This window comes from Heptranchias perlo, chromosome 5 (assembly GCF_035084215.1).
Source record: "Heptranchias perlo isolate sHepPer1 chromosome 5, sHepPer1.hap1, whole genome shotgun sequence".
Lineage (NCBI taxonomy): Eukaryota > Metazoa > Chordata > Chondrichthyes > Hexanchiformes > Hexanchidae > Heptranchias > Heptranchias perlo.
This window is the reverse complement of record NC_090329.1, coordinates 12,299,119-12,307,535: the sequence shown is the minus strand read 5'-3', so window position 1 is coordinate 12,307,535 and position 8,417 is coordinate 12,299,119. Positions and strand designations below refer to the sequence as shown.

Here is an 8,417-nt window from a genome sequence, read left to right as displayed (position 1 = left end):
CGTGCCACGATTGGCTACCTCCACTCTCCTCCAACCCCCAATCTCTGGCCTCTCCGCGATCGACCTCCCTCCCCCTCCAACGCCTGATCTCCGTCCTGCCCCGCGATTGCGATTGCCGGGGACCGTCTCCAAGGGTCCCCGGCTGTGGCCTCCTGCCGTTGATTTTTTTTCCGCCTGGCAGCCGGCCAGCCTGACAATTTGGCTGGCTGCCGGGCGGGAAACAGAAGAAAAAGATTGTGATGCGGTTCTGCTGTTAAATTCGGCAGGACCTCCGCGACACCGGCCTCGCCAAGTTTCTCCCCCCCGCTACCGCGCTCCCCCGCAGGCACCCCACCTCCCCATAAATATCGGGGCTGCTGTCTTTAAATCAGGTGAATGGGAAAAATCCCAAGTTACTATTTGAAGAAGAGCAGTGAGTTTTCAAACACCACTTAAAAAAAAACACAGATTAACTGGTCATTCATCTCAGTTGCTGCAGTGTTTATCTACGCAATAGTGATTACATTTTAAAAGCAATTCATTCATTGTGAAATGCTTTGGGTAAGATACAATATAAATGCAAGTTCTTTCTAACCAACAAGAATGAACAATGATAAAAAGTGGAAAAAATGATATTAGTACATTAGTGTGCTGTTCTGAGAGTGGAGTTTAAGTTGATGATGGAAGATTTGCTTCGGTTGCTATGAGTTAGTAACATTGTAATCATACCACAAGGCTCTAGCTGATTACTATTTTTAGTAAAATCATAAACATGCTATTTTAGAATGTTTTTACAATTTCACAGAAAATAGCAAACATAAGAAGTCTTCCCACTGTGTTTATGATGCTGTCAACACATAAGAGCAGAGCAATTTATTTTTCCCTTACATCTATCCTGCTGTACCTGACGTAGGATTCCATGATGTTGAGACTGTTGCAAAGTAAGGAACATTCAGCTCCCCAGCTCAAGACATCCCTTAGACCGGGGATGACCACAAAATCAAAAACAAAACACAGTGAAACTAAAAAATGTGAATCAAAAAACAGCAAGACTGACTGAATCATGATGTTTTACCCTGTGAGTCTGAAGTGACATTATCTGTACTACTACTTGTGTGGTGAAATTATATATTCACTGTTTTAAATGGTGCTGAGCACTACTGAGTAATTCAACCAAATTACTCAGGCAATTTATATATCTGTGATATATAAATATATATCTGTGATATATAAATTACTTCTTTCTTTAAAAAAAGTGGAACCAACTTCATATTCACCCCTGAGTAAACAGTCTTCATTGCTCTACGAATGCTGGAAGATCAAAAAATAAAGAGACCGTGCTGGAACTACATGGCAGGATTGCCAGCATCAGAAAAAAAGACAGGTTAATATTACAGGTGTAAGGAAGAAACTTACTTACACTTGAAACACCGAGCTGCCTTTTCTGCTGCTGATTAATTTGCTGTGTATTCCCAGGATTTTCTGTTTTAATTTCAGTCTTCTTCGGCCTTTTAATTTCTGAAAGACATTTTCAGCTTCCATTATATGTGTTCAGAACATCATAGGTCCAGAGCGTCACTGGACATTAGCTACAACTGTTTTCTGCAGATCCTTAGTGCTGAATATTATACAGCATTGTCTAACTGAATTAGAGATGAGTGTTGCACCACAGATTTCTTAATATATGGTTTTAAAGAATGAAACAATAATTTAAAGTGAATAATGGAAATCATGATATTAATAGATATCCATTTTTAAAAAAAAGTATTATAAACGGGGATGTTTGCTGAGTGCTGGCACCCAGCTCTAAACGCTGCCAACCCACGGACTGATTCATCCATTAAGAATAACCCAGTGGCTGAAGAATGTAACAAAAGGCGTTGGCTCCTGTCCTCTCCGCAGAGCCATGGCTAATGAGTGAGGGCAACATCTGGCCAGCGGTTCACCTACAGCTGGCACACTCGCCTCGGCTGCACTGCTGGTGTTCAATTCCCCTGCTCCATCCTCGAATGCACACACACACACATATATATAAAAAAAATCACAATCCAGCCCCCCCCCCAAAAAAAAATTGGAGGCAACCTAACCCCCATGGTTTCGTTGAATGATTGACATCGCTATTCAGCCACTGGGAGCCTTAGGAAGCCGGGGTCCACTTCCAATCACAGCTTTGCAGAAGGCGGGACCGCTGGAAGGCGGGTTGAGCGGCAGCAGACAGCGAGGGGTCTGACAGTGGAAGCAGCTGGAGGTGGGTTGAGTGGCTGGAGCGGTGGCAGACTTGGACTTGAGACAGCGATGGTAAGTCTGTCCAAAAATGAAGGAAAGCAAACAAGAACAACAACAACAAAAAACAATCCATTCCTAGCTTGGGGGGTTTCTTTTTCCTCCTTGCAAAGGTTTTCTGGAAAACCAATATATGTGAATTAAAACAAAAAGTAAGAGGCTGAGGTTTTGTCGACATTCAGTGTGGAGTTTTCTCCAGATGGGAGTCCCCGTGCGGACGACGCACGACGTACGGTTTTTAATGCGGCGTTTCGTGGGGGTGGGAAATGGGGAGAAACAAATCAAAAAACAGCGTTCAACTGGCTCTATTGTTCGGGTTGCAAAAGTCAAATCGTTGCTATGGTCCGTGCACATTAAAAGTTGGCATTTACCCAGAGGCAGCGGCTTGTTGGTGCAGGAAGGACGAGTCCTCGTCAAACAAGAGGCTTGTTCCTGCATCATTATTCCCCATTCTTTCCCGTTGTTTCCAGTGTTGTTGAAAATAATGACTACAAATGTATCGGAACACTGAAGTTCGTTATAAAAGCTTCGGCTTTCTCTTGAGTTACAGCAGCCTGCCAAAAGAACAAATAAGACAAAACAGTTTTGTGTTTTGTAAAAGCTTTCTGTACTTCAGGATTTTGCTTTTTAGGCAATGGAAGCTAGCTAATTAACCTTTTTCACTATTTGAAACCCCTTTAGTATTTCAGGCAATAAGACTAAAATTGGGCACAATATTAATAGCAGTTAGCTAAAGTATGCAGTTTTAATTTATCATTATTCAAGGTGGTATATTGAATCTACAGTGCAGAAACAGGCCATTCGGTCCAACTGGTCTATGCCATAAGTTAAATTACTCAGATTTAACGTTTATATGTGAACAGTCTCGGTCTCCCCATCTTTTCTCTATTAAGTACTTCCTTGAGTAATCAACATTTTGAAAGTTAAGCATTCTTAACAACTTATACTGCAGATTATGTACAGGACAAGTATCCTGCAGAAGAAGCTGCCAATCCTGTGTGCTGATACTTTCAAGGTCAATACATGTAAGAGATAATGGGCTAAGTTTTATTTGGATATACTGTATGGAGAGCAGAGTCAGATCTAGGCACAAATACTGTATGTTTGAATTGGCCCCATGGCAGTTTTGTGTCTTCACTACTAGTTTGGTGGGCATTCTACATGTGTATTGAAAAATGGTGCAGAATTCTGAATGCTGGTATATTTGGCTATGGATTAATGTTTAAGGATCTGATTCTTTAATTAAACAGCTAGAATATCACCAAGTTGGAACAATGCATTCTTAAGATCCAACAAGAAACAAGTTAGGCTACATCAGTAAAAATTATTCTGTTGGAAAAAATTCCTTAACATTACAATAGATGCAGTTTGATTTGTATTATTGTATTCCATTGGAATACAAGTGATAAATGATAATCACTGAGATTATAAATTACTTAAATCAGCGCTGATATTATATATTGTCTGCCATGTACTCGATAATTATCAGAACTGCTTTGTCTAGGCTATAACATTGATCTTTAAAACCCAATGTATCTCAGTGAATAAGAGTTTGGATATGCTCTTGTAGAATGTGGAATGTTTATACTTGGCATGGTTCCATGCCATGCTGCTGGGGAGCTGCCAAATATAGGCCAAGTGAATCCCGAGTAGGAGAGAAAAGGGAAACCTGAATGGTCCAGCATCCTGGGTCAGATTAGCACAGCTAGTAGCTGGATATGGAGTGATGGTGCCTTCAGAGCAGCTCTTCCATCTGCCCTCTCAGTTGAAGTATGATGAATGAGATGTGAAAAGCCAAAAGTGGAGAAAATATAATTTAAAAAAATAGTATTTGAGTTATTTTTCAATTTGTATTTTGAATGGTTTGTTTGAATTAATTTTGCACACTATTTTATGTTTCCTCCTTGACCGGAGTAAGCAGATAATCTTCTGGATTATCCTGCTGCTGCTAATCTGTAACCAGCACTGAGGAGGTACATGTAGCGACGAGTTGTTGGTTGTCCTTTAAAACCAAACCCGCCCCTGGGATTAGTGCTCGCTGCTTGATATTCCCCCTTGCGGATACAGTGAACACCTGATTTCAGGCATGGAAATTACAGGCATTAGTCTGTATCCTGCACCAGCACCCTGCTGCTACTTTACTTCTTTAAAAAAATGTACCTTTTCCCCTCGTCCTGTCTCCCATTTTATTGCAATGACAGACGAGGTGGTAAGCATGAATATAACTGCTGTTTTTTTCAGAATTATTTACCTCTTTCCTTTTTATAAGGATTGAAGTTTTTATTAAAACTGGTGGAATCCTGTACTGATTGGTGTTCGTGGTGAGTTAGAGGATATGATGGAGACAGTGAAGTCAATGGATAGTGTAGAGATTTTTAATTGGCTACAGATTTCTGGGGAAACAATTCAAAAATAAGATTTTCTTTTCTTTTGCACTAAAAGTACATTATAAGTGTAATACATTCAACATGCAAAACTATTAATTTTTTAAAATCTTCTCTAACATTCGTACCCTTGATTCTTATGGTTTTCACATCTTGCACCAATCTCATGTCTGATTCCCAAGTCTCCATGCCTCCAAGAATGCCTATCTCTGCTTTGAGATCTAGGTAAGCTTTTTGATAATGTGTCCAGGAAGCGAACAGCAAATCCTGTCCATTCAGTGCTTTAAAGCCACTAGACTTCACATAATCTTTTTCCAGTCATCAAAATCAATAGAGCATCACCTCAGACCTCATATTAAGTTTTAAAATATCAAGCAAATTTTATTTTATACAAGGTGAATAGGCAGTCATATAATATGTTTACCAGTACAAAAATACTTCTGTTTTTTTCCTTTTCCTATTTTATCCTTCACTTTCTATTAGTTTGTGTCTCTAATTTATTTCACCATTTATTTAATTGATCTATTTTTAGTAAAACTTATGTTTTTTTCAAATCTTCCAACGATCCCCCAGTCAATTTGAAACTATGTTGCACATCACTTCAAAACTGACAGAAATCATTTCCAAACACCAGATTTTCAACCGTTCAGGTCAATAAGTCTTTAAAGTTTGGCCTGGTCATGTCATAAGAGCAACAAACTTTCAAAGTTTTTTACAGCTAACTGTCACTTCCTGCTTTTGGCAATCAGCTGGTGAGATGACTTATCAGTAGCCCAGGTGACTAGGCACCTCATTCACAGCACTGAGGGGCTGAACAAGCGCAACTTTTAGAAAGAAAGAACGAGAAAGACTTTCATTTATATAGCACCTTTCACAACCTCAGGACGTCCCAAAGTGCTTTACAGTCAATGAAGTACTTTTGAAGTGTAATCACTGTTTTAATGTAGGAAAGATGGCCGAAAATTTGTGCACAGCAATGTGATAGTGACCAGATGATCTGTTTTAATGTTATTGTTTGAGGAATAAATATTGGACAGGACAACGGGGAGAACTCCCCTGCTCTTCTTTGCAACAGTGCCGCGGGCTCTTTTATGTCCACCTGAGAGGATATGATGGAGACAGTGAAGTCAATGGATAGTGTGAAGAGATTTTTAATTGACTATAGTTTTCTGGGGAAACAATTCAAAAATGAGATTTTCTTTTCTCTGTTTATGACGGGGCCTTGGTTTAGTGACTCATCCAAAAGACAGCACCTCCGACAGTACCTCCCTCAGTACCGCACAGGAGGGTCAGCCTAGATTTTGTGCTCAAGTCTCTGGAGTAGGATTTGAATCCACGACCTTCAGACTCAGAAGCAAGAGTGCTACTCACTGAGCCAAGGCTGACCCCAAACAATATCAAACTGACTGATTCTGACTGGTTGCTTCTCTGAAATTTCAAACTGCCTCCTCTCATGAGATTTTCTAACTGACCCCTGATTTACTAGAAAAGTCTTTTTTTCCAGGGGAAAAAAAGTTACTGGGACTTCCTGGATTTTAATACCTCTGCCCCACCCACCCCCACCCCCCAGTCAAGTAGAAACTGAACTATTGACAGTGCATTGTTGTAACTTTGAATTATTTCTCTCTCCACCCTGTAACTAATGAAACTTGCAACATTCTTTCAAAATAAGTTCACTTCAAGAATCTGGACTGCTGGCATTTTCTACTACCTGCCAATGTTTTGTGACTGGGTTTTAAAGGGACAGCCATTAACTAAAATGAGACAAAAGTATTGAATTTTTGTCACAATGTGAGATATATAGATTGTGATTAAAATCTGTTTACATGAATTTTGTATTAGAAATATCATGTAAGGAGTTAACTCACGGCCTCACAAAGTATTTTTTTTGTGACAGAAAACCATTCGCCTCAAGTCAGACAGTTTGGCTGTTAGGTTTTGGTCAAGGTTTGAGTTAAATAGTTTACAGAATGATTATCTGGACTGTTAATTAGTCATGATGTGCCAATCCAAACAGCTTATGCCATTGTCAAATATTGCCTACGTTCCTTAAGCTTTCTTTGAGACACCTTGTTGCTTAAGGGTGTGTTCTGTTCAATTTGTTGAGCGTGGCACACAGACCGTCAGGCTACAAGAAGTCTCTTTCTTCAGTAAAACATTCCAGGCAATTGATAACCTGAGAATGACTGCTCTAACAGGCTAATTTAGAGAGGTGCAGCCACTTCTTACCTTGGTCTCTGTATAGGGTTTGGATTGTATTCCTGTAAGGAAGCTGTGGATCAGGCTCCCTCCATGTGGGCAGCTAACTGTTCTGAGGCAATCATGAACTGTCTTAGGTCAGTGGGTGAACCTTGCAGTCAAGAGCTACAAAGTAATTTGGTTTAAAAGTCAATGTCAGTGTCGCCAGAAAGTGGCTTGATTGAGCTTGCAATAAGTGGACCTCTGTTTAGAGAGAAATCGAGTGGCATCTATTTTTGTATTCATGGTGTTGTACTTGTAACGGTTCGTTCGTTTATCTTGTATAAATATAACCACTGGTTGGTGGAAAGCCTGTGCCTCAACTTGGTACATTGAATTTGTGTGATGTATTCCAGTAACGTGTGTAGAGTGTAAGGATTCTCTGTTGTGATCCCAGCATCTTGCTATCATTTATATAAATATTGGGCAGTGAAAGGTGCACATTGGATCATGCGGGTCGCAAAGTCTGCTTACGGCACTGTTGTTCCCTCCTCAAACATGTCCATAATTTCACCCCTCTCCTCCTTTTAAGACGCTCCTTAAAACTTGCCTCTTTGATCACGCTTTGTCATCTGTCCTAATATCTCCTTCTGTGGCTCGATGTCAATTTTGTTTTGTCTGAATACGCTCCTGTGAAGCGCCTTGGACGTTTTACAACGCTAAAGGTGCTATATAAATGCAAGTTGTTGTTGATGCTGAACCTGAAAAACCATCTAGTGATGTAATTCAAAAACATGGCCTTAAATATAAAGTGTGTGTCTTTAATTACCTGGAAATTCTCTGACCTGTTTCCATGGGTAATGGCTGACATGTTTATTAAAATCTTACTTGAGATGATGGTATAGGAGATCAATAACTGTTGATGTGAAACTGGAATGGGACGTATCGGAAAACATCTACCTTGTATAAATCCTGCTCATCATCCCTTCCTTCACAATATATAAAGAAGGATTCTCAAAGTATTCATCCTTGGCACAGAATTGTTATACACAAATATTTCTTTGACATGTAGCACTAATACTTCACAATTCTAATTGCCAAAAATATGCAGCATATGTGTTACTCATTTGTAGTCGATTAGAATTGTATGACTTTTTGTTGAGAATATGTAGGTATGTTTTAAATATTTAGATCTGAGTTTTTGCCATGTCAGTCCTTTAAATAAAGCACTAAACTGGCAGTATTGTCTTGATAGTGCGTTCAGCTTTAATTATTTCTACTTTTCAGTAATTACTAGTGTCCTACAAAATAAATTACCATTCATATATAAAACAATTCATTGAAAGTTAGTAACATTAAGATTTACAATCATTTTTACACATTTTGCTGAAACCATTCTTAATTTCAATAATGACAGCCAGTTTTGTGTGCTTTAGTATGAAGTTTTATTCTCAGCAACATATGCCATTCAGCTGTGAAGGGAGGGGCTGAGGAATGGAAGGATTGTATAGACAGCAGTTGAATCAGCTGCTTATACTGCAGGTTACTGATTTAAAAGAAAATCCATAACACTGTTAGTAATGGGGAGTAGTT

General features: G+C 39.4%; 1 protein-coding gene across 2 annotated transcripts in view; it reads left to right on the top strand.

Moving 5' to 3' along the window:
- The first annotated feature begins 2,182 nt into the window (after nt 1-2,182).
- Nucleotides 2,183-8,417, top strand: part of arhgef10 (Rho guanine nucleotide exchange factor (GEF) 10) — a 312,671-nt gene continuing 306,436 nt past the window's right edge. For both annotated transcript variants that reach the window (XM_067984020.1, XM_067984019.1), the window contains exon 1: nt 2,183-2,277. The gene's annotated coding sequence lies outside the window, so the exon portion shown is untranslated. The remainder of the gene's footprint in view (nt 2,278-8,417) is intronic.